This window comes from Phyllostomus discolor, chromosome 3 (assembly GCF_004126475.2).
Source record: "Phyllostomus discolor isolate MPI-MPIP mPhyDis1 chromosome 3, mPhyDis1.pri.v3, whole genome shotgun sequence".
NCBI classification, from domain to species: Eukaryota; Metazoa; Chordata; class Mammalia; order Chiroptera; family Phyllostomidae; genus Phyllostomus; species Phyllostomus discolor.
The window spans coordinates 168176526-168201928 of record NC_040905.2 but is presented as its reverse complement, the minus strand read 5'-3'; the positions used below and the strand labels follow the sequence as shown (position 1 = coordinate 168201928).

At 38.4% G+C, this 25403-nt stretch overlaps 1 protein-coding gene, 1 long non-coding RNA gene and 1 pseudogene across 2 annotated transcripts in view; all 3 read left to right on the top strand.

Moving 5' to 3' along the window:
• The window catches only part of TRPM3 (transient receptor potential cation channel subfamily M member 3), a 501162-nt gene that overhangs the window by 128898 nt on the left and 346861 nt on the right, over nt 1–25403 (top strand).
• LOC118499701 lies at nt 1127–2727 on the top strand. The gene is made up of 2 exons (XR_004902210.1): nt 1127–1996; nt 2044–2727. It is a non-coding gene; the product is annotated as an uncharacterized LOC118499701 (long non-coding RNA).
• On the top strand, nt 20593–23318 carry LOC114497351 (annotated as a pseudogene).

Genomic DNA, 25403 nt, shown 5'->3' with positions numbered 1-25403 from the left:
ATGCTTTAGTTCCTTGGGAATAGGCCTCATTTTAAAGCATGAAAATACATTGCTTGACATTCAGACCACTGGGCGTCCAGTGCACTTTCAGAAATTCATTATGTGTGATAGTAGAGGAATGTCTAGATTTCCTGGCTGTGTAACATTGGACAAGCAGTTTTTCCATCTTCCATGTATCAATCAGAGTAGCTCAGAAGATGCTGTGCTATCACACAACCCCAAAATCTTAGTGGCTTAAGACAACAAGGCTTATTTTTTGCTCATGTTTTATGTGTATCATAGTTTGGCGGCATGGGAGGGTGCAGAAGGGTTGTGCTCATTGGAGTAACTCAAAGACCAGTGTTGCCATCCACAAACATTGCTGATCTCTGTACAGAGAACAAGAGTTCTCGAATGTCTCACATCAACATGTAAGTGTCTTAACCTGGAGGTGGCACATTTCACTTCTCACAACTCATTGACAAGAACTAGTTACATGGCACAACCCATGGACAGGTGGAGAGCAGAGATCAAATTCTAGATACATATGGAAGGTAGACACAAATAGGATTTCCTGACAGACTGTGTCTTAGGTATGAAAGAAAGAGAAAAGTCAGGTCACAATTTGAAAGTACATGGCCCAAGAAATTGGAAAATGGAGTGATCATCAATTGAGATGGGCAAGGCTGAGGTGGGGGTGCAGGGTTATGGAGGGGATACTAGAAATTCATTTTACTGTGAGAGGAAGCTTCTTGCAGAAGGCAGCCCAGACTGAAATCTGATAATCTTGATACATTGAAAGGGAAATAAAACCTACCCTTTAGTACAAGTTAGCTTCCTAAATTTCAACAATCAAGTAAAATATAAAAGGGACCTGGGACAATTCTTTGAATAAAAAGCTGTGATTTTACTAGTTATTATATGTTTCATAGAGATTTTTTAAACTTTTTAATTTTAATTGTTGTTCAAGTACAGTTTTCTGCCTTTTACCTCCACCCCAGACCAACCCCCCACCCCTCCCCATCTCCCTCCCATTTCCATTCCTCCCTTGTTATTGTCCATGTGTCCTTTATACTTGTTCCTGCAAACTGTTCACCCTTTTTCCCTGAAATTCCCTCCCCTCTCCCCTCTAGTCACTGTCAGCATGTTTTCAATTTCAGTGTCTTTGGGTATATTTTGCTTGTTTGTTTGTTTTGTTGATTAGGTTCCTGTTAAAGGTGAGATCATATGGTATTTGTCTTTTACTGCCTGGCTTATTTCGCTTAAGCTTGTTTCATAGAGATTCTTCAATGTAGGATGGCTGAAGTTAAAATTAGAAAGCTAACAATCATTATGAAGTAGTTTCCCCTTCCCCGTAGTTTCACTCTCTGAGATTTCAGTTACCTGCAGTCAACCATGGACTGAAAATATTAAATGAAAAATCCCAGAAGAAAACCATTCTTAAGTTTTAAATTGTGCACCATTCTGAACAGCATGATGAAATTTCACAGGGTCTTGCTCAGTCCCACCCGGAACACCTGTGAATCAGCCCTTTATCCAGTGTTTCCACGCTATGAACACTCCCCATCTGTCAGTCATTTACTAGCTGCCATCTCGATTATCAAATCAACTGTGCATATTGCAGTGCTTGTGTTCCAGTAACCCTTATTTTTCTTAAGAATGTCTCATTCATCTCACTTCACATCATTAAATAGACATTTTATCATCTTACATCACCACAGAAAGAGAGGTGACTACTGAACATTATTTTGAGAGATCACATTCACAAAACCTTATTACAGTATATTTTCATAATTGTTTTACTTCATTTTTAATTATTGTTAATATCTTACTGTGCCTAATTCATAAATTAAATTTATTATAGGTATGTATGTAGAGGAAAGAGTATGATATATTTAGGGTCTGGTACCACCTTGGATAAAGAAAACTACTATAATCATCTTTATATCCATCAAGAGTAGATATTTGATAAATGAGTAAATGAAATTACCATCCCCCTCAACATGCATCTCCCCAAGTCTGTTGGTATGAATGAGCAATGGGATGGGAAATGGAGAGGTATAGCAGGAGATAAGGAGAACCAATTGGAAGGCATGGGCTTGAAGTGACGAATCATTTGGCCCAAAGGGGACTTTGTGTATCGACCTATCACTGGTATCAAAAAGCAGTGCACAATCTAGCCTTAGGAGTTATTGTATTAGTACTTGGGAATTCTATTCTGCTGTAAGAAAGATGACTTATCTCAAGATATTTACCAGGAAAACAATACTGAATCTTTTGATTTTCTTTCTTCCCTGGGAGAAATAAATCTCATTTTATCTTAGTTTTCTCTGGCATTTGTGGAAATGGCATGAGTGTGGCACTCTGGAGCAATCATGTTCATTTCCCTGGGATGTGGGTGGCATCCAAACCTCAGTGTTTTGTGTTGAAGACACTGGCAGGGCACCCAGTGTGCCTGTGGCACCTGACACATTTCCTCCCATAAAACAAAGCCGACTGCCACAAAATAAAGGCATTTGCATTTCATGCCATTTATGTTTTATGAAGTTGTTTAAATTATGCTGATGGCAAATTAACATGATGCTAAATGCCATACCCTGTGACGGGAACTACAGTATTTCCTTAGGGAGGCAGTGTTTCAGAAATTTATGTTGCAGACAGGACACTGGAAATAACTTGAATGCAGATGTCTCAGAAGCACTGAAAGCATCTCTATAAATACACTAGATAAATAAGTAAATAAGATTGTACTGGAAAAAGAAAAATAATACAAGTTTTGAAAAGGGAAAAACCATAGTGATTTTCTGAGCAATGTCAATTGACTAGAAAAGAGTAAAATATAATATACTGAAGATGGTGGTTTTTCTTACACTCCATGGGCTAAATTGCATTTGCTTTGGCCACTAGACATAAATCTCAGCAGCCAGTGGCCCTGAAAAACACCCAAGGCACTTGTCTATTCACATGTCACATTAGTCAAAGCTGCACTAGGGCTGACAGTGGCTGACCCACCCCTTTTGCCCCCAATAGGCAGGTGGAACATATTTTAGATTTGTATTTACATATATTTCTTAATTGTGTTTTGACCTTCATACTTAAAGTAATGCTGTGCCTTAGTCCTCTTCTTCTTCTTTAAAAAAAAAATCTAAGTTTTAAAAAGAATCCCATTATGGTAATTCACAAATGAGAAAATCACAACTCAGGTGGATTATCAGGCACTTGTCTACTGTCCATCAGTGGGAACAACTAGGACCCTTCATTCTCAGGCAAGGAATTTTATTTTTAATAGCTGTTATTTACAAAATACTCACTAGATCAGGTATAGTGATTACATATCTCACTTAATCCTCGAAATAAAATCAGTGAAGTAGAGACTATTATTTTGCCCATTTTTACCAGAGGAAATTAAAGCATAGATAGGTGGAGTGACTTGCCCAAGGCCACGGAGATACTACAGTGAGGAGCCAGACACAAACTTCAGGCAGCCAGGTTCTCAGAGTCCATTTCCCCAACCACTGCACAGACGGCCTTTTTAAAGACATAAGCACTTTCAGAATAATGAGCTTCTTTAGATGATGCTGTCATACTGTAGCTAAGTGTAGCATATATCCTAAGAATCTCCAGGAACCTTGGACTTGGTAGGCTTGGGCTGGGGCTTAGAAATGTTTTGTCAAAGTTAGGTGCCTGTGGATGGGCCACACTTTGAGAACACCTCTGCTATCTGGGAAAGTAGTAGCTAAGGTGGGTGAGGATAGTTTTGAATCTGTTGACCTTTACCATATACTTTGGGCATTCTTCCTAGTTGCTTGGCATCATGAGAACTTTCCCCTGTGTAAATGTTGGTGCATCTAGTTAAGAAATCCCCACTACAGGACCTCCTGGGTGGGGGAAGTTAGTGTCCCTGTTCTATGTATTCTTTTGCAATGGACAAACCCTTAACTTCCTGAGGTTTTGGCTCATGGGATGATACTTAATTCACCTTGCTCCTTCTTGCCCAGCATCTCATCCTGAGTTGTTCTACATCAGGAGTGCTTCTTCCTCTAATTATCTGGGGAATCTCACCATGGATAGTCTTCTTTCCACTGGAAGGAGACTAATTCCCACTATATAATTGCACTGAAAGCGGGTGGGAGGTACAGAGAAATGAGATCCCCTGGGTTCTGTCTCAAGCTGGGAATGAAGCTTGAGCTTGGGGGAGAGGCATGGATGGAAGGGAAAGTAAAATATATATCCTAGGCACTGGGCACTATTATTTGGATAAGTAGTCTTCAGGGATCCTGTTACCTATTCTTAACTATGACAGTCCTGGGCTCAGAGAAATTAGGTAACATGACCAAGGTTGTTCAGCTAAAAGATGACAGACTTGGAATTCAAATCTGGCCTGATTCCAGAGAGTACATTTCTTCCATGATACCATGCTGACTACTGAGAGGAAAGCTGGCCAGGACAGGGCAGGTGGCTAGCCAGAGTAAGCTCCTAGGTGATCCTAACACTACAGAATGCAGCACCTTTAGCCTTTGATACACCTGTGTACTAGCAAGGGCTGTGCTAATAGAGGTCCCTCTGAGAGGTTCCCCCAGCCTAAGGACTTAGATGATATTTATCCACTGCAACTGATTAGAGAAACTTCATTAGAAATTGTGACTATTCCATGTTATACAAGTGTACAAATAAAAACCCAGTTGTTACTTATATGAATAATATACAGCCTGGCCTAAGGCCTTGGGCAGTATTATGTATGTATTCCAAGAGGCACATAGAGATGTTCATAACACCGTAGATGTTCAAAAGGCTTTTCTGCTAGGTGTTTCCAGGAATTGCTGTGGTGCAAGTAATACAATCTTTTTCTTTTAAAGAATCCTAAATTTGTTATTTTTTTTATTTTTAAAGGTACATTTTGAAATAGGATAACACGATACTGTAAAATGGTTCTACTGACAACCCCCTTGCTGAAGGTATCTTTAGCTCCTCAGAGAAACTGATGCTGATGGTCTTTCATCCTTATGGAACTGCAATCAATTTTGAATTGCTTAAATGTACATTTCTTAACCTTTTCTGAAATTCATCTTTTCTGTTAAAAAAATGAACTGAAAAATGCCTTTCTTATTTAATATCTGAAAACTGTTATATCAATCAAAAAATTAATGTGTGTGAAATGCTTTGGTGAGTTTGTCATGCTGTTCAAAGAGAAAGATTTTCTTTCCAACCATAATAACTGTTTACTTTCCAGGATTAGCCTGTTGGCTTCTTTGGTTAGTAGGCAGTTAATAGTGTTTCTAAGTATCATTCCTCACTATTTACATAGTGTTTGTGCATGTAGCAACTCATTTAACTGACTGGGAATATTGTCCTTTTAGGCAACAACTGCTTTATAAAATTCTGTGTTCGTCCATGAGGTATTTTATCATGTCTTTGAAAGTGACTAATTTTAAGCTGTGCACTTATAGCACTTTATTTAAAAATTGCATTCAGTGAAATATCTGTTACAATTAGTAGTCCTTTACCAATGACTCTAGTCTGAAGTTTTTATGTCTTGCTAATGGGAGATAGTTCTCACCCAGTGGTTTGCTGTAGATGTTTTATAACCAAATGAGTGATGTTTAATAAGCAGGCCATGTGAGCAGATAAAGACCCTAATTTGCATTATTTGCCAATTCCTATAGAATACTCTCACCGTGGCTGAGTTAATGCTAACAACATGATGTCACAATGTGAAATTGGGAAGAGATGATAACAATAAGTTCCCATGTGAAATCTCTTTTATTTTTATCTTAAAGATGCTGTAAGTTCAAGTTTTGCGAGAATGGCCTAAATACCTAGATAAGCTCAGAAGAAATAAATGTTTCATGAAGTGGAGGATGTTAGTTGCCCAACAGTTTCCAATTTCCTATGTAGATATAGTTAATAAGGTTTCATATATCATATAAACACAAACCAATAGGAAGACTTCATAAGACTGAGTATATTTGCCCTGGCTGGTGAGGTTTAGTGGATTGAGTGCTGGACTGCGAACCAAAGGGTCACTGGTTCAATTCCCAGTCAGGGCACCTGCCTGGGTTGTGGGCCAGATCTCCAGTTGGAGGTGCTCAAGAGACAACTACACATTAATGTTTCTCTCCCTCTCTTCCTTCCTCCCCTCCCCTCTCTAAAAAATAATAAATAGAATAATTTTTAAAAAGAATGAGTATATTTGCGTAAACTACTTTTCCTAGGAATTAAATGCATTCACAAGTGAATGACACCATCTTGTATTTAGGCTAACTCAGCTAAAGTAAGCAGGGTAAGAAGAGACCTTGTTGGTATTGGAAGAAAACTAAGAAAAAGAGATCTCTGCTAATATTAACCACCCACAACTGACCAGGGCTGTGATAAATCGCAGCCTTTGAGTTGAGAAATGATGTACCTAGTAAGATGTCAAGAGGATTAGGCTGTGATTCAGCAGACCCAAATTCCGGGGTCACTTTCTCTGTCACTTACATCTTATCTAGACTGCAGTTACTTTGTCTTTATATTGGAAGTAATAATAATAATTATTGAAAGCATAAATGCCAAGGGGCTTTAAAAGCCAGTCTTCACAAACATCATATGTGAATAATGGGATGTTAAGAGTATGGTTACACCTTATGCAGGGGGTTAGATTCCAAAGTCAGGACATGAAAAGCAGAAATCATGTGTAACCTCAATTCATGCTTCTAATCCTTTAGATACAGCTTTCACAGAAAATAACAATATTGGTGGGTCACACTGGGTACTAATTAGAGAAACTTCTCATTTTAAACTGAATAATGCTTACTAGAAGAAATGTTACAAGTATTATAAGCCAGATCCGTTTGGGGTTTCTTTGTCCCTTGAGACATAGAAAAAAAATATGCACTGACCCAAGTCCAAAGCCCTCTTCAAGAACCTGGAGAATTTCTGGAACAGTAATGTGTACACTCATCCTAGCCCTTGGTAAATACTAATGTACTGTCTCTCTCTATAGCTTTGCCTATTCTGAACATTTCATATAAATGAAATCATACTATATAGGTCTTTTATGTCTGGCTTCTTTCACTTTACCATGTTTTCAAGATTTACGCATGCTGTATTATGTATCACAGCTTCATTCCTTTTTATGGCTGAGTAATATTCCATTGTATGGTATACCACATCAGATGATAAGCATTTGGATCATTTCCATGTTTTATAATGAATAATACTGGCCTGACCATCCATGTATGTTCTTATATGAACATTTTCAATTCTCTTGGGCATATACCTGAGAAAGAAATTGCTGGGTCCTATAGTAACTCTATTAAACAGTTTGAGGAACTGCCTCCAAAACAGTTGCACTCTAAATCCCCACCAACGAATGTGTGAGGATTCCAGTTAACCCTCCTGTTTGCCATCAATTGTTATTGTCTGCCATTTTCATTATAACCATCCTAGTGTGTGTGGAGGGGTATCTTCTGTGGTTTTGATTTGTATTTCCCTAATGACGAATGGTGTTGAATACCTTTTCATATATTTATTGGCTATTTGTATATCTTCTTTGGAGAACTGTCTATTCAAATACTTTTCATGTATTTAAACTGGTTGTCTTTTATTGAGCTATGTGTTCTTCATATATTATGGATACAGGTTCCTTATCAAATATACAATTTGCAAATAATTTGTCTCATTCTATGGGTCTCTTTTCACTGTCCTGGTGGTGTTCTTTGGTGCATAAAAGTTTTTAATTTTGATAAAGTATGTTTATCTAGTTTTTCTTTTGTTATCTATCAGGCCTATCCAGAAGGTATACAGCCATATAATATAAAAAACAGATGTTTATTTAAGAAGATACAAGAAACATTGTACCTAAGACAATGACACCTTAGGCCCCCTTCAAAGTAGGCACCTTGGGACCTCTCACAGTTCTCCCAATCCCCATCAGCAGTCCTGCCATGTTTTCCTGAATCTCATTGATGCTATGAAATCTCTTTCCTTTCAAAGGTGATTTTATTTTGGAAAAAGCCAGAAGTGTCAGGACACCAAATCTGGGCTGTAGCGGGCGCTGAGTGACCAGGGTAATTTCATGTTTCACCAAAAAGCTCTGCACAAGATGTGATGGATGCTCGAGTGGGTGCACTGGTGTGATGAAGTAGCCAATCACCAGTTGCCCATAGCTATGGCCTTCTGAATCATCTGAATTGCTTCCTCAGAGGAACTTTCAAGCTTAAAGCAAAAACTGATAAAGATTCTTTGCTCTACTAGCCAATGGCCACATGGTATGCATCCTCACTCAGAGGTGTCTACTGCCCCAACTGACTAGCACAGTGAAATTGTCATTGTTCACAAGTGCATTCCAGTCCACTCTCCTTGGCTGCTGGGTTACGTTGATGTCGTGCAAACTGTTCTCATTATATTAACAATGACTGGACGTTTTCCGGTCAGACCTCATATGCTTTTGTTATAATACGGAAGAAATTATTGCTTAACCAAAGTCACAAAGAATGACTTCTATGTTTTCTTCTAAAAGTTTTATAGTGTTAGCTCTTATGTTTAGGTCATTGATCCATTTTAAGTTCACTTTTATATATGCTGTGGCAATTGATGCCTTTATGGTACCTCTACCTTTGGGCTCCTCCCACATAGTGTTTCTGTTCTCACATTGACACACAGGAAAACAGGAAATCTTTCTTGATTTCTAGACACACACAGACATACACACACATACACTCAAACTCTTCTTTCATAAAACATCCATGAGATAGTAGACTTCACAAAAATTTTAGTAGTCAAAAAGACTTAAATCACATTTTAGACAACCCTAACCTTTAAAGATCTTTTGGCCAAGGAATGTTTCCCTGCTAATTGCTCCCCTGTCCCCCACCCCACATATACAATTCATTTTCTCAGACCTACTTTACATTTTTCCCCTCTATTCACTCTTTCCTTCTCTGCTCTTCTGCCCAGGCTCTCTCAAGAAATAAAACACAATTTTCTCTTATTTTCTCATGCAGCACAGCTTAATTTCCTCATTTCCTTTTGAGACACTCATGGTTTCTCACTTTCTTCCCTAAGGGATGTATTTTTCCCCCAAAGATAATACCCTCCCTAAAGGAATTCTGGTATCATTGTTCACACCATTATTTTAGGAAAGTTTTAATAGGGTACTGCAGAGCGGTCCTAGGATTGAGTAAAGAGCTCAGATACCTGAACAGTAAAAAAGAAGAATCACCCAGTGGATTAAAGAAAGGCACAAAAGGGGGAGACAGAAAACACCTGTGTTGATCATCAATAATTTCAATATGTCACTAATGTTCAATGTAGCAGAAAGGGCTGTATAAGTCAGCTCAATATTGTGGGGCTAGGAGTTGTGAAGAGATTAATTGGTGGAAGGGAGAAAGAAACCTAGTTTTAAATAAACAGAGCTACAGTGTTTTGCTTATAAAGATCCACAATTTGGGGGAGCTAGATATGTTTTCCAATTAAGTGTTTTTCAGATTTTAGAAATGTAATACTGTATATATGTATTATAGAATACTCTAGTAGGGTCTGAGTCCGTATCCTATAATCCAACACAGAATTAAATGTATATAACACCAAGAGGCATGAAAACTCTATATAACATTATATCATTTTAGGTCTGTTTTTGTTGTCAAATGAGTTAGAAAAAAGACTTTCAGTTTTCATTTTCATTTTTTTCTTTATAATTCTGAATGCCATATTGTAGACATATATCATTGAAATGCCAGATCTGTGGGTGATCCTTTTGCTGACAGCTTAGCAAATCTATAGGTGATGAAGATGAAGGTGAGGATTCTTCCCAAATGCCAGTCTTTTCTTGCTGATGCATCATTTGCTGGTGATTTGCCTTGCAGATCAGCTTTGCTGCTTAGTAGCATTCACTTTAGCCTTATTTCATCCCAGCTTTCACTTTTAGCTCTTATAGTTTACTGCAGTAGGTATACTCAAAACATAAGATGATGGGCAAATGATGTCTTGAACAATAATGTGAGCTCAAAATCACTTCAGAGAGGAGAATGGCAGGGAAAAGGAGAGTAGACCAAAACAGCATTAGGGAATTGCTACCCACCCCCCCAAAAAGGCCCATCGGCTGTGCCAACTCTGTTCGGAACAACTTGAATGATAATAAATGAGCACAGGGATCTAGAAGGAAAGACTGGCAGCCTTTATAGACTCATCTGAGACAAAAGCAAATAATCTTAATTTGCCTTTTACCTAAAGGGATTCTGATACAGCTTTGACACAGAAGAAAATAAGCTGGGTCCTACTCAATCTCCTCTTCAATATGACCCTAACAAGCATCATTTATTTTCATTAGTGAAAATTACCATTTTGTAAGACTAATGTGATAGGAACATTTTACATATGTTAGTTCTAAGATTCTTAGGAATCTTATGATACAGGTCCTAATATCCATGTATAATCAATGAGGAAATTGAGGTTTGGAGAGGTTGACTAGTTTACTTAAGGTGTGTAGTACATAATTGATTCCCCTGGGATTAGATGTAGCCCCATCTGATGCTAAATCTCCTGTTCTTTCTATTGCTCAAGATATATTTTTGACACCCTGGTTTTACCATTGTCCACATAGATACTAATTTTACTGTACAGTGTAGAGATCCAAAGACCTGGTTTCAAACCTAAGCTTTAATGTATGTTAATTATGTGACCTTGGAATGCTAGTAATAGTGGTAGTGGTGATATTTACCATTAGCTATGGATCAAGCACTATTCTAAGCACTATATCAAGAAATTTTAGATAGATAGACAGATAGATAGATAAATATAAAATATATGAGGTATGTCCAGAAAAAATCAAGTCATTGTTAATATAATAAGAACAATTTATGCAACATTGATGTAACATGGCAGCCAAGGAGAGTGGACTGAAATACACATGCATGAACAATGATGACTTCATTGTACTAGTCACTGGGAGCAGAGGTGCCACCAAGTGACTATTGCATTCAAAACAACTGAGCAAGTAGAGTAATGAATCTGTATCAAATTTTGCATTAAGATGGAGCATTGCTCTGTGGAAACTATTCAGATGACTCAGAAGGTTTTGGGGGATGATGCAATGAGTGCAGCATGAAACAGTATGGCACAAATGCTTCAAAGATGGTCGAGAATCGGTTGAAAGTGATCCACACTCTGGAAGGCCTGCTACAAGCAGGGTACCTGAGAATGTTAAATATGTGTGGGCTGCGATCAACAAAGATCAGTGACTTACAGTGTAACAACCAGAAGCTGATCTGGGGATTCCAAAAACTACTGTCTGAGATTTTGACACACGATCTTGGCATGAAACATGCCATAGCAAAATTCATTCTGCAGCTTCTGTTCCCAGAGCAAACGGAACATCATGCTGCAGTTGCTAATGACTTGATTCAAACTGTTAGCAATGAACCAGGCTTCCTCAAGAAGGTCATAATTTTGAAGGGGATCTGAGGACTCATTGTCCAATGTAAAATTTTTATTTTTTAAAATATATTTTATTGATTATGCTATTACAGTTGTCCAATTTCCCCTTCCTTTATTCCCCTCTGCCCTGCACATCCCCTCCCACCTGCATTCCCCCCCTTTATTTCATGTCCATGGGTTATACATATAAGATCTTTGGCTTCTACATTTCCTATACTATTCCTAACCTCCTTATGTCTATATTCTACCTACCATTTATGCTACTTATTCTCTGTACCTTTTCCCCCTCTCTCCCCCTCCTACACTCCTGCTGATAACCCTCCATGTGATCTCCATTTCTCTGGTTCTATTTCTGCCCTAGATGTGTACTTAGTTTGTTTTTGTTTAGGTTCAGTTGTTAATAACTGTGAGTTTGTTGTCATTTTACTGTTTGTGTTTTTTATCTTCATTTTCTTAGATAATCCCCTTTAATATTTCATATAATAAGGGTTTAGTGACTGTGAACTCCTTTAACCTGACCTTATCTGAGAAGCACTTTATCAGCCCTCCCATTCCAAATGATAGCTTTGCTGGATAGAGTAATCTTGGATGTAGGTCCTTGCCTTTCATAACTTTGAATACTTCTTCCCAGCCCCTCTTTGCCTGCAAGGTCTCTTTTGAGAAATCAACTGACAGTTTGATGGGAACTCCTTTGTAGGTAACTGTTTCCTTATCTCTTGCTGCTTCTAGAATTCTCTCCTTCATTTTAATCTTGGGTAATGTAATTATGATGTGCCTTGGTGTGCTCCTCCTTGGGTCCAACTTCTTTGGGACTCTCTCAGCTTCCTGGACTTCCTGAAAGTCTATTTCCTTTGCCAGATTGGGGAAGTTCTCCTTCATTATTTGTTCAAATAAGTTTTCAACTTCTTACTATTCCTCTTCTCCTTCTGGCACCCTCATGAATCAGATATCGGAATGTTTAAAGGTATCCTGGAGGTTCCTAAGCCTCTCCTCATTTTTTTGAATTCTTGTTTCTTTTTTTTTTTTTTTTACTTTTTTTTTTTTTATTTCAATCATTGTTCAAGTACAGTTTTCTGCCCCCTACCCCCGTTTCAGCCCCTCCACCCAACCCTCGAATTCTTGTTTCTTCATTCTGTTCTTGTTGAGTTTTCTTTCTTCCTTCTGGTCCACATCAATGATTTGAGTCCTTGTTTCCTTCCAGTCACTCTTGGTTCACTGTATGTTCGCCTTTATTTTGCTTAGCATAGCCTTCATTTTTTTCTCTGATTTGTGACCATATTCAACCAATTCTGTGAGCATCCTAATTACCAGTGCTTTGAACTGTGCATCTGATAGGTTGGCTATCTCTTCGTTACTTGGTTGTATTTTTTCTGGAGCTTTGATCTGTTCTTTCATCTGGACCATTTTTCCTGTCTCAGTATGCCTGCTACGTAGTAAAGGGCAAAGCCTTAGGCTTTCACCAGGGCCAGGCAACCCATGTCACTGCATTGTGATGCTGTATGAGGGGGAGGGGTCTGAGAGGGAACAGTGCTGCTTGCTTCACTCTCTGCCAGTTTTCAGTCACTTCCCCCACTACCCCCAATCAAATTGGGCCCTTCTGGTGGTAATTCCCAGGTGGGTGGATTTGTGTACATTCTAAGACCCTGTAGGTATTTCCAGTGAATTCGTCTGTGAGGCTGGGAGTTTCCCCCATCACTGAAACCCCCAGAGGTGTTTTCAGTTGGAGGCTTTGAGGTTTTCCCTGTACTGGAACCCTGGGTTGCAAGGTCTGTCTTGCTCCCCAGTTGTTCCTCCTGGTTTATCTGCACACAAATGTGGGACCCACAGTCCTCCAGCCGCTGCCTTGCCACAAGTCTTCTCCACCCAGCTGCCTATCTCTACCCCTCCTACTGGTCTGGATGAATGTTTCTTCTTTAACTCCTTGATTGTTAGACTTCCATCCAGTTCGATTTTCTGTCAGTTCTGGTTGTTTTTTGTTTTTAAATTTGTTGTTGTCCTTCTTTTGGTCGTGTGAGGAAGCATAGTGTGTCTATCTATGCCTCCATCTTGGCTGGAAGTCCAATTTTTCTTATATCTTGTATCTTCTAATGTCTCTATTTTTCATAGTACATAGCTGGATACTTTCTGGACAGATCATACATGACCCCAGCTTGGGTTCTGGGAAGTTCACATGACATCATGTGAATCAGTGTTTTTCATAGTGCATGGTAGAAACTTTGACATACCTCAAAAGAAGTTTATGCTAAAATATATTTGAAAAACACTGAATATATGCCTCTTAGAGATTCTCAGTGCACATTTTCATCATAATGACGCTGAGAAGTATTTGAGGATAAAAAAGAAATGGCTGGATCTTGTTTAATTAGGGATGTTTCCAAATATTTTGACCATGGAGCCTCTTTATTTAGAGTTTATCTGTTAATATCTGAAACTTCCCATAGAATTTATTTTGAGAAATGCTTATCCACACGAAATTCCTATGTGTACTTGTATAAAGTAGCATGATTACTCATTATTTTGTACAATCATAGTGTAAGTTTGCAAAGTAAACAGAGTTCCTTTGGATCAAAAAATGAGTCTAACTTTAACCTCTCATTCTACACAAGAGCTTCTCCTACTAGTGCATTTGTAAAACTAAAAGACACTTTTTCAGTTAATGTCTTCCATCCAAATTCAACCTATTCAAATTCGTGTCTAGGTTTCTCTCTTTCACAAAATCTTCCTTATCCTTAGTCCCCTTTTGCCCACAGGGATCCCTCTGTTCTCTGACCTGCCTTGTACTGACTGTCCCCAAGGAACTGGGGCTTTTGGAGTCGTCTCTAAGGAACAGGAATTATGCAGAATTAAAATGTCCCACATTTGATGAAGTTGAATAGGATTAGAGTAAATTTGTGAGAAAACCACAGTTTTAAGAGAAAAGGCAGCATTTTCTCATTGAAGTTTCAAAAGAAACTGCTTTATTTTTTCCCTTTACTTTTCTTCTTTTTCTCTTTTTTTCCTTTTGTGATCCAATCCCAAGTTCACAATTACAAAAATTTTATTTACACAAAACAGATATTAAGTTTGAGTCTTCTAAATTTGAATATGGGCATACATTTACATTTCTTATATATCTTTTTAAAAATACAACTGAAAAAATGACTCTCTTCCCTGTGTAAATCTTGATAGTTTTTAGCTTTTAACACTTTACAACTATATCAAAATCTGTTTCTATTCAAAATCACTTTTCAAAAGAAAAGTGATATAATACAACTTTTTAGTTGAAACTTAGCACATTACTTATTACTAAAGACCCTTATTGAAGCAAAATTTAATACAATGTTTACTCAATTTAAAATGTCATAAATATGCTCAGTGCTTCTCTTTCAGTAAGACACCCTTTGGCCTTGAACCTAAAGCACCAATGGAAATGTTATATGTTCTAAAGGAAATATTCCTTAAGGCACTTCTACTGTGAATTAAAAAAAAAAATAATTGAAGGATTGCTTGAGGATGTGACACTATAGCCATCCTTGGAGAAGTGGAAGTTAGGTAGGAGAAGGTGAATTAAACTAGAGCAGTGAGATTGGCAACAACAAGGTATATAGTACAGAGTGGTTGTGTCAGCTACTAGTTCAGGAAAACTGGTGGGTTTTAACAACTAGTGGTTGTTAAAAACAACCACAAGCTGATGTGGTGCTTATTATATTACAGACAGAAAATTAAAAGTAAGCAGAGATACATATAGGTTGATACTAATTTTGGTTGCTTCATATAATAGAAAAGGGTCAGAAAAAGTTCAATTTTAAAAATTCTCATGATTTTCTAAAATAGAATTAGACACCTAAGCGGAATCTTTGGAATGAAAAAGGTGATTTATTTGAAACACCATTGTTAATTACAATATCATTACTCAAATCCAAATCGTGATTTATAAAAAGTAGTCAAGGATAGGAATTATGCCTGTGGTGGTGATTCAAATTTATTTATAATAATTCATATCAGTTCAGAATATAACTAGAAATTTGTCTGTGAGATCTTCAACCAGAGTCTTTCTACCCCATGCACAGAGACTGGAATTTAGTAAGTACTCAGTAAATGCTTGCCATCCAGGCTAGTCATGTGGAGAAACAGAACATAATAAGGAAATACAAGGAAAAACCAGCAATGATAGTGATACTGTGGTGGTGGTGTTTAGTAATGTACCTCTGTCATTTTCCAAAATGCCTCATAGTTTTTAAACTCTTGTTATCCTTTTTTCTCTCTGTTAACTCATTCATTCACTCAAACCTTTTTGAGTCTATTCTCTGATGTAAGTACTAGATATATATAGTGTGCCATCCTAGGATTTATGGTTTAGTAGAAAACACAGACAAAAAAAGGAAATAAAGACAATACATGCATAATAATAGGGTAAATAATAAGAATAAAAATAATGATGGCAGATACTGAAGAAGGATATACTACTTCAGAGGGGCAGCTCCTTGTGAACAGAAATTTCACCTTTCTTTGAGAAATCACTGTATTAAACTGATTGGTATTCACTGATTTGCCAATAAAGCACTATCACATTTAAAATTGTATAATTTTGTTAACCAGTGTCATCCCAATAAAATCAATAAAAAAAGGAAAAAACTGAGGTTAGGAACCTCTCTAACAAAAAGAAGACACTACCAGAGAAAACACATTTTGCAAAGAAAAAATGTAAAGGTAATAGGGTCTTAAATATCATAATTCTCATTCATTAGTTAGAAAACAGCAATGAAAGACACTTGCTTTAAAATACTTTTTTCTACACCAAAGTATGCCCTATTATTGATGCAGAAGACCTTTTATTCACTCTTTTTAAAGTCAGCAGAGCTTTGAGAAGACTGTGGATTTGGAGCCCACTCTGAGGAACAAAGGTGTAAATTTATACTCTTCCACACATTTTTCATGTTAACTTAGAAAATTTATTTAACCCTTCACAGCCTCATTTTTGTGAGCATTTTAGTTCACACACACACACACACACACACCCCTCAACATATCAATGTATAGCCTGATGAATTATCACCAATAGAAATCTCTGTAGCCACAAGCCAAATAAATACATGGACCATTGCCAGCCCACCAGAATTCCCTGTTGGGCCCCGCCAATCACTTCTTCTACAGAATAACCACTCTCTTGACTTCTAACATTACAATTTAGTGTTGCACCCTCTTATATATATGAAGTCAAATCATATGTGTTGTATAGAGTCTATCTTCTTTCACAGAGGCGTATTTCTGTATTGTAGAATGGGGAAAATGATGCCAGTTTGACACGGTGGTTCTAATGAGGATGCTGGAGCTAGGCAACATGTAAGGTGCATGGATCCCAACCAGTTGCCAGGAAAGGTGAGAGTGTTGTATTATACCTAGGCTGGTGTTCACAGTGCGTACACAGTGGAAATGCTACTGGCAACAAATGGAATGGATTTGGGAACATTTGATAGGCCTTATTTTGCCTTGAGGTCTATGGTTTAAAAATGGCCCATAATCCTGGCATTAAAATCTTCTCTTCTCTCCTTGCTCTCCAGCAAGCAGTTCCTCCTTCATTCATTTCCAAGCAGGCTCAATTGATTTGTGCCCACAGAAAATTGTAGAGGTGACCGAAGCAGCTTCAAAGATAATAATTACAACTAATCTTTCATGAGGCACTCTATTTATCACTTCACATGCATTATCTCACTTAATTGTCACTACAGCTGAATGAGGAAAAAATCATATTATTCCCCGTGTAGAGATGAAGTACTGAGGACAGAAAGACGAAAGTTTACCCAACCATGGCCTTAGGATGTCATGCGAGGACATTCGTCTCCAGAATACCAGAATGTAGATTTTTAACTACTGAGGTTCAATCCCCCGATGCAAGCAGGTCCTGTCATTTTTTTACTGCAATTCTTTAGTAAAGATTACCACCTACAGATTTCAACTTATTTTTGGAGCAGTTCTTGGCTTTAAACATAATGGAAAAGTGTATTAACACTCTCTCCTCTAAACTTAGTAGGAAATGTCCTCAATATCTGTCACTCAACAGAGCTTGAAGGACACAGTCCACATAATGCCTCATTAAACGCCCTGAAGTTTAAAGCCCAAATCTGATTTTGTTGTGTTACACCTGCACTAGAACACATTATGTTATCTGGGAAAATGCCTTATAGGATGTTAGTGTCCTCTCTAGTTCAACTGCCATTTCTTTCTTTTTCATCTTGATATTTTTACCTACTTCATTATTTTCTGTCGTTGACTATTAACCACAGCCCTGTAGAGTCACTCTACCATGCTGCTTCAGAAATCTAGTGAGCCTCTGTGAAAACCCACAGCCAAGTTTAATCCTATGAAGTTGCTGGTAAGAGGGACTATTTGGATTATTACATATAACAAATCCTCTTACAGCATTATTTCATATTTCTCAGTTTACAAAAACCAGACTTACAAATACTTATTTAGTGTTTTCTTTATGCACTACACCGTGCTGGGGACTGTGGGTAAAATAAAAAAATAATATGGCATAAGCCCCATCCTCAGAGTACTTAAGATTTAGTTGGGGAGAACAAAAATGTAACCACAAAAGTGAAATATTAGTTCAAAGTAGTAGAAATGTCATAATACTGCCTATGAGTAAGAGGACACCTAAGGTGACCTCAGAATAATGACTACAGCTGTCTGTCCAGAGGAAGCAATAACAGCTTGGTCAGAAAAGAGATGGGATTGAAGGTACTCCTGCAGGACGAGTGGGGTCTGCAGAGTCAACTGGAAACACCCTGGTAAAAAACATGGCTTTAGCCAGGAATTCAAAAAGACAAGGAGAGATTGGCTAGAGGTAAATGTGTTTGTTTCCTATTGCTGCTGTAACAAACTACCACAAACTTAATGGCTTAACGCAATACAAATATATTACCTAATAGTTCTGTAAATCAGAAGTCCACAATGGGTTTTAAAGCCTAAAATCAAGGCATCAGCAAAGCTGCATTCCTTTTGGAGGCTCTAAAAGAGAATCTTTCCTGGGCTCTTCTGACAGCTACGGGTGATCTGCATTCCTTGGCCCATGGCCCCTTCCTTCATCTTCATAGCAAAGTACCCCAACCTCTGCTTATATCATCACATCTCCTTCTCTGACTCTGACCCTCCTGTCTTCCTCTCATAAGGGCTCTGTGATTACCTTGCGTCCACTGGAATAATCAAAAGTTATCTTCTCCCTGGCTGGTGTAGCTCAGTGGATTGAGTGCAGGCTGCAAAACCAAAGTATCGCAGGTTCGATTCCCAGACAGGGCACATGCCTGGGTTGCAGGCCAGGTCCCTAGGGGGTGCCATGTGAGAGGCAACCACACATTAATGTTTCTCTCTCTCTTTCTCCATCCCTTCCCCTCTCTATAAATAAATAAATAAATGAATAAATGAATAAATAAATCCGTTATCTTCTCATCTCTAAACTAAGTCACATCTGCAAGGTCCCCTTCATCACATAAGATAATATATTCACAGGTTCTGGGGAATTAGGACCTGGACATCTGGTGGGCCAGGGGTGGTGGTGGTGGTGGTGGTGGTGATATTTATTCTGTCAACTTCAAGTCAGCACCATATTGAGGAGGTTTTTAAGTGCAGACTTTTTAAGTTTATCCTGCACAGCATGAAACCATTGCACATTTCAGTCTGAGGAATAACATAAGCAAAGTACAAAGTAAAAAGCAGAACAATGGTCAGAAAACAATAGAGGCAAGGGGACCAGTGCAAAGTATTGAATCTATCACTGACAGTGTGTGGGGGTGTGTGTTTGTCTTTCAGTGTGTGTCGTGTATGAGTGTAAGACACCACCCACATGCCCACCCACATTTGTACTTGTGAACACAGCCTCAGCTTGTGCTAAGTGGTTATTTACCCATGGAAAGCAGCCACCTGAAGACGCCCACAAGTTTCTTACCTTCCAATATTCCTGCTGGAGTAATAAGGAAGTATTTTTATTTCAGAGGAATTAGTATCATGTTTAAAATATGGGATATTTGGAGAGCTGGTAACTATGTCTCCAGACAGCCTCTGGGGTGTCTCTAGGGCATTTCCATTTTTAAGGAGATTTTTTAAAAGTAGTCTCTGATGGGCAGTTATACAAGTTGCACTGATTTCCCACAGAGACTGCCTCCATGGATGGTAGGGAATATCATGGGGTAGCAGCTGGAAGAAGTGGTTTGAGTAACAAGAAGCCAGAGTGGTGTGCAGGGCAGAGTTGAGATGCTATTCATTAACTCTCCTTTCTGTCATTTGCCCTTTCCACATTGTCCAGAATTTGAAATAAGTTGTCATGCACAGTGAGTTTTGAGTCAGACACTACTTTACTGGAGTTAGCTGTAGCCATGGCTTCACCTGGGTGTGAAATTAGAAAAAAAAATGAAGAAGAAGACAAAAGCTCAAGAATCAAATGAATTAGCAGACTTGCAGTAGACCAAGAGATTTTTAGGGAAATTCTTATTAACATACAGACAAGAGCCGGAGTTACCTCTCTGGCAAAACAATTTCAGATAGTTCAGGAGCAAGCAAGCCCAAATGGTTTAGCAGCTTCATTTGGGGGTCCTGTCATCCATAGAGTTGCTTATCTAGGGTAAAGTAATTAAGATAGATCAGATAGCTGCCTACTAAGATTTGATAACATGGAATTTTCAGAAGAAAAAAATGTGTGTTTTCTGAAATGGGAGAGAAAATTATAATGCTGGTGTTCAGACCCAGAGGAATTACAACACAGTCTGGAGGGATGGACGTTATGAAATGAAATGTTTCCCTGTTTCCCAGGCAGAATGGTGCAGCAGCTATTTTGGTGGTGTTTAACTATATGATGTTCAGTAGCAAAGGCAGATCCTCAGAAACAAGCCCAGAAGTCTCCGAGGGAAAACATAAATATTCAGCTGTGTTTTTAAAGACTTGCTATTTTCTTTCTTAATTGTGTTTACTTTTTAAATAAAAACAAACAGAAGCCAAAAACTTGGCAGAGGGCTGCTTTTTAAGGAGAATGTAATCTTTGGCTGCCAAATGAACATGCCTCTCTTTTTCACTTGGTTCTTTTCACTTTTATTTCCCTTTAAAAAGTAACACTTCCCATTTTATTCATTCAAGAACATCTTGCCCTTCAGCCATCAAAAGTACTCAGACTTTAGAATGTGGGGGGTTCCAAAGAGAACAAGTCAAGAACTGTATTTATTATTATTATCATTATTGTTATACTACTGCATTCAATTATAATAAGCATCTTTTAAGACTCAGGGTATGAGGTATTAGAGATTCACTATATTGAGAGAAACATATGCCTAAACAAATAAAGACTACACAATGTAATAAGGCATTTGCACTTAAAAGTTACTACAAGAGTATTACAACCATCAAGGGAGATAACCCCTAGTGAACTTATACTTGTGTTTGCCACCTTTAAGAAGTCCTTCCCCATACAGAAAACCAAGCAGACTGCAAAGCAGTTACAGCCTACACTTTTTGAGCCTATTTCCCAGGCTTGGGCCCTGGAGTCATTGGAGTCACTGGAGTCAGGGAGTAGTCACAGCAGCAATGAGGGAGAGATTCTAAGAGGAAGGTGACCTCAAGTTGGTAACCTGGCACCCAATGTTTCTCCTGTACTGTGTCTGGAAGTTTCAAGGCTCCACATCTAGTTAGGTGTCTCATGGATGCTACTTCTAATTTTCTGGTTCTTAAACCCTCTCCCCTGTACACCCAGAGAATATCTCTGGGGAAGTGAGTTTAAAGGTAAAGCACAATCTTTTTTACATATTCCTTTATGGCAGCAGAAGCTTGGCAAGAGTGCTAAAGAATGGGAGGGGGACTTTTACACTAAAGTCTGTTTCCTAAATGTAAAAAGTTCAGCCTCTCATTACTGATTATATTTATCTAATCACCACAGACAAGGTGAAGTTTGGGGAAACTGGAGGAAAGGCAATCAGGCCAGCTGCTGGGTTTAAAGACTTTGGGCAGAGTAATTGAATTATTGCAAGATTTAGAGAAACTTAGAGAAATGGGTATTCTTGGACCAACTGAGTCAGGCACTCTGCTAAATGATGGACATATCTCTTCCATTTGGCATACTCTTCAAAATCAAATATGAGGTTCACAGCTGTGAAAACGAAGGATTTGCAAAATATTAGTCCAAGACATTATTGTTCCACAACCAGTGAGTGGCAAATCTGAAGTTTGAATTTAGTCCTGTTGACTCCACACCACTTTCCAACTTGATGATAATAACATGTGGGGTAGTTGGTAACATGCAGTAGATGTTTCATAGGTGCCTATTAGCAGGTCACAGGTTCTACACTCATCTTTGTCATTACATTTATACACAAGTCTAGTTTAAAAGCATTCGCATTAAAAATAAAACTTCAGTCCTAACTCGATGTGCTGCATGCACCATGAGACCATGGCGAAGGAGGCAGGCGACAGGGAAAATGAACAGCTTTCTGACTTAGATTCCGACATGAGATGATACCCAATGACAGGCCACTGCAGGTATTGAAAGCACTAGGTGGGGGCAGTGCAGTGAGACCCTTCCAGGGGGACAGCAGCAGCCTGTGCACTGGTATCACATTATCAGTGTTATAAATCCATACCTGTAAAAGGTATTGATTTAAGGGAAGAGAGAGTTTTTCTGACTGAGATGCTGATAGCTCTCTTTGGAAACACAAGCGACAAAAATGTTGTAAGCCCACCTCCCAAACCAGAGCCTTTTCAATTTGGCCAGAGCAGCCAGAAACTGACTTTGCTGGAGAGAAGAAGGTTAACAACATACAGGGGGCATTGGGCTGCAGGAGCAGAATCAAGGTGCAGTGACCACCAACTTGGTATTTGGGAAATGTAAGGCACTATTGACAAAAGCGGGCAACTCAAGACCTACAATCATTTACTTGCTAAGAAACTTGAGAGGGAGTTTCAAGAATATACAAATTAATTAGACAAAGAATTAGGCGAATATATGTTTGGTGGCAAGAAAGCAGACTCAAAGGAAGAGGAAAATGGGCAAGGTCATCTCAAACAGAAATGCCCGTTAAAGACAGACTAGGGGACAACCCAGAAATGAACTGTTGAGGCCAGGATGAGATCACAGAGGACATTTCTCAGGGGGAAGTGGCTGATGAGATGTCTTTCAGATTTCAGGAACCAAAGAAAAGATCTGATAGCCCAAGCAATGATATAATTAGAAACATAAAGCTAATTGAACTTCTGATGGAAACTAAAGCTGAACAAAACAGTGGCCTTTTTATAATGAATGGTATTCAAAGAAGAACACCAGGTGAAGTTTTCCTGAATCCCCTGAAAAACATCAGTGAGGGACAAATTAAGGACATGTTTTACACTGAAAATCAAAAGTATGAAAATAACAAAGCTGTTGGAAGAGAACACGAGTGTTGGGGAAACAGATGAAACAAACTATTATATTAAAAGCCTAAATTTTCAGGATGATGGTACATCGTGAAACTATTCCCAGGGACACAAATGAGGCCTTGGCCCCTCTTGACGAATCCCAGGAAGGATATGGATAAACAAAGTCAGATGCAGAGGAAGCCATTGGGGTTGAGTATTCTCATGATTTGGACATTTTTTAGTACATTTTGAGGAATAAACCTTTCTAAAATAACATTGTAATAAACCATTGCTACTGAAAAAATTAAATAAAACTTCAAAATTTGGAAGAATTGTTACTGTAAGAAGTAAATCATTAAAACTCTCATTTATGTACATATGCTATGGACATCAGCACATAGCACGTATGCCCATATCTAGTGAACACTGTCTCTACAGATTTTCAACATCTCTCTTTGCTTTAAAAACTTACTACATCTAAGCTATTTGCCTTGCTGACCTATTGCAGTCTATACATTTTTCTTATTTTTTTTCTATTTAAAATTTAGTACCCTTAGGTGGATATGTTGAAGTAACAAAAACCAAAGCTTTCTAGGGTTAAAAATGTACATTTCTCTTATATAGTCTTGACTGTATTTAGTTATATAATTTTTAAAAAGATTAATCCTTAGTACTATCCAAATTCTCCATTTACTCATATACAAAGTGTAGCCTGTGGTCTGTTACTCTCAGCATAGCCAGTTCTTTATCTTTATTCTGAAAAAGCATATCTTTGGGTGAGCAAACATCTTCGTCCCTCTGATTCTTAGTTAGGTACCCTTCAAGTGACACTGCCAAATCGTTCAATGAGAATCTTAGGAGTTCAGCTGGCATGGAAACTCACTTAGTAGACATCATACCACTGACTAATTGGTATTATTCAGAAAAATGTTGTCAGAGATAATGATATATTGTCATTCCCATTATTATTATACTTTTCCAGTATACCAAATATATTAGATGCCAAATAACAATCATAGATCTGTGCCCACAATGATTTTGCAGTTACCCATTGAGCTTGTTGTATGAATCTGAAGAACAGGATTCAAAGCATTGACAAAGGCTTGGATTCTATTCACAGAAAAGAAACATGGTGACTGCAAGTTAATGGGGCTTTTCCCATAGAAAATCCCTCAGATCAGGAGCTGCATGCAGACAGTTGCTATCTTTCTTGATGAGATAGTGGCATGCTATCAGACACCCTGGAGTAGCGATGGTCAAAAATCTTGGATTCTAGTCCTAGCACATTCCCTGATTTTCTATGTGACCCCAAATTCATCACTTTACTTCTCTGGGTCTCAAATGTCCCATCTATAAAATAGAAATGTCTAATGCCATGCTATTCAAGTTATAAAATTTCTGTGAAGATGATCAAGGGGGGTGGTACATATAAGCATGAATTAAAAACTATTGAGAACTGGAGATGTTAACTGCTACTGAAATATCATTATATAGCCATGGGGGATAGTGGAGGACCTGTAGAGACAGGAGCATGAAAAATAAATAAAAATAAAAATAATTGGATGAGACAAGGGAACTACATGAGTCTGAAGAACAGTCTTCAGTCTTCCTGTAATCTCCTCTATAATACAGAACTGCCTCCAAAAAGACAACACACCTAGCCTTAGCCAGGTGACTCAGTTGGTTCATTGATTTGAGCATTGTCCTGTACACCAAAAGGTCACCCCAGTTTGATTTCTGATCAGGGCACATGCCTACTTTGAGGTTCAGTCCTGGGCAGGGCATGCATGGGACAAAACTGATCAATGATTCTCACATCCATGTTCCTCTCTTTCTCTCTCTCTTTCTTTCCCTCTTCCCCTCTCCTCCTCTCTCTGTAAAGTCAGTGTATCTTCAGTGATGATTAAAAAGTTTGTTAGCTAAAGGCAGAGGGGTATAGTCTAGGTAAAGGAGGAATGTCATTCTCCCTTGTTTTCAGTCAAAGAACTTCAAGCAGAAAAGAATACATGGAATCAGAGGCTGATATAACTGCTGGGAGGGCTGCAGAAGTAAAGGTCAGGGGAGAAATTACTGCTGGTTTTCAGGAACTCTGGAAGTATGGGAAACACAGACAAGCTATTGATGATCTTAAATATTTGTCTTCATCTTCCAAGCGATTCACGGGCACTTACCTAGAAAGCCCATGGCAAAACCTTCCCTCGGCACCTGTCAGTATTCACCTGGCTGCTTCTCTTCATGCTTGTATTTCCTGCAAGTAATTCCCATTGGCATAATTCCTATCGGAACTTAGTTGGCAAGGGGTCCCAGGAAGTGTAGGTCCCAGGCTTCTCCCTGAAAATGAGGAATGATACATAGTTGGCAAGAGACAAGTTCACACACTACTCCTCTTCAGAAACATTTCTTTAATAACACTTGGATGAAAAGACTGGTGTTACAAACCAAGGATCCCAAATGTTAAATCAGAAGTATTCGAGAGTAGGAAACAAGACTTTATTCCTGTACTCTCGTATGTTACACTATTTCCACAACTCAAAGATTCCAGTGATTAGGAGTTGCAACATTAATTTAATAAGACCTTTAAAACAACAGCATAAAAGGTACATGTCAAATGTAAGACTCACCCCCAAATCACTGTTGATAATAATGTAAAGATTAGGCTT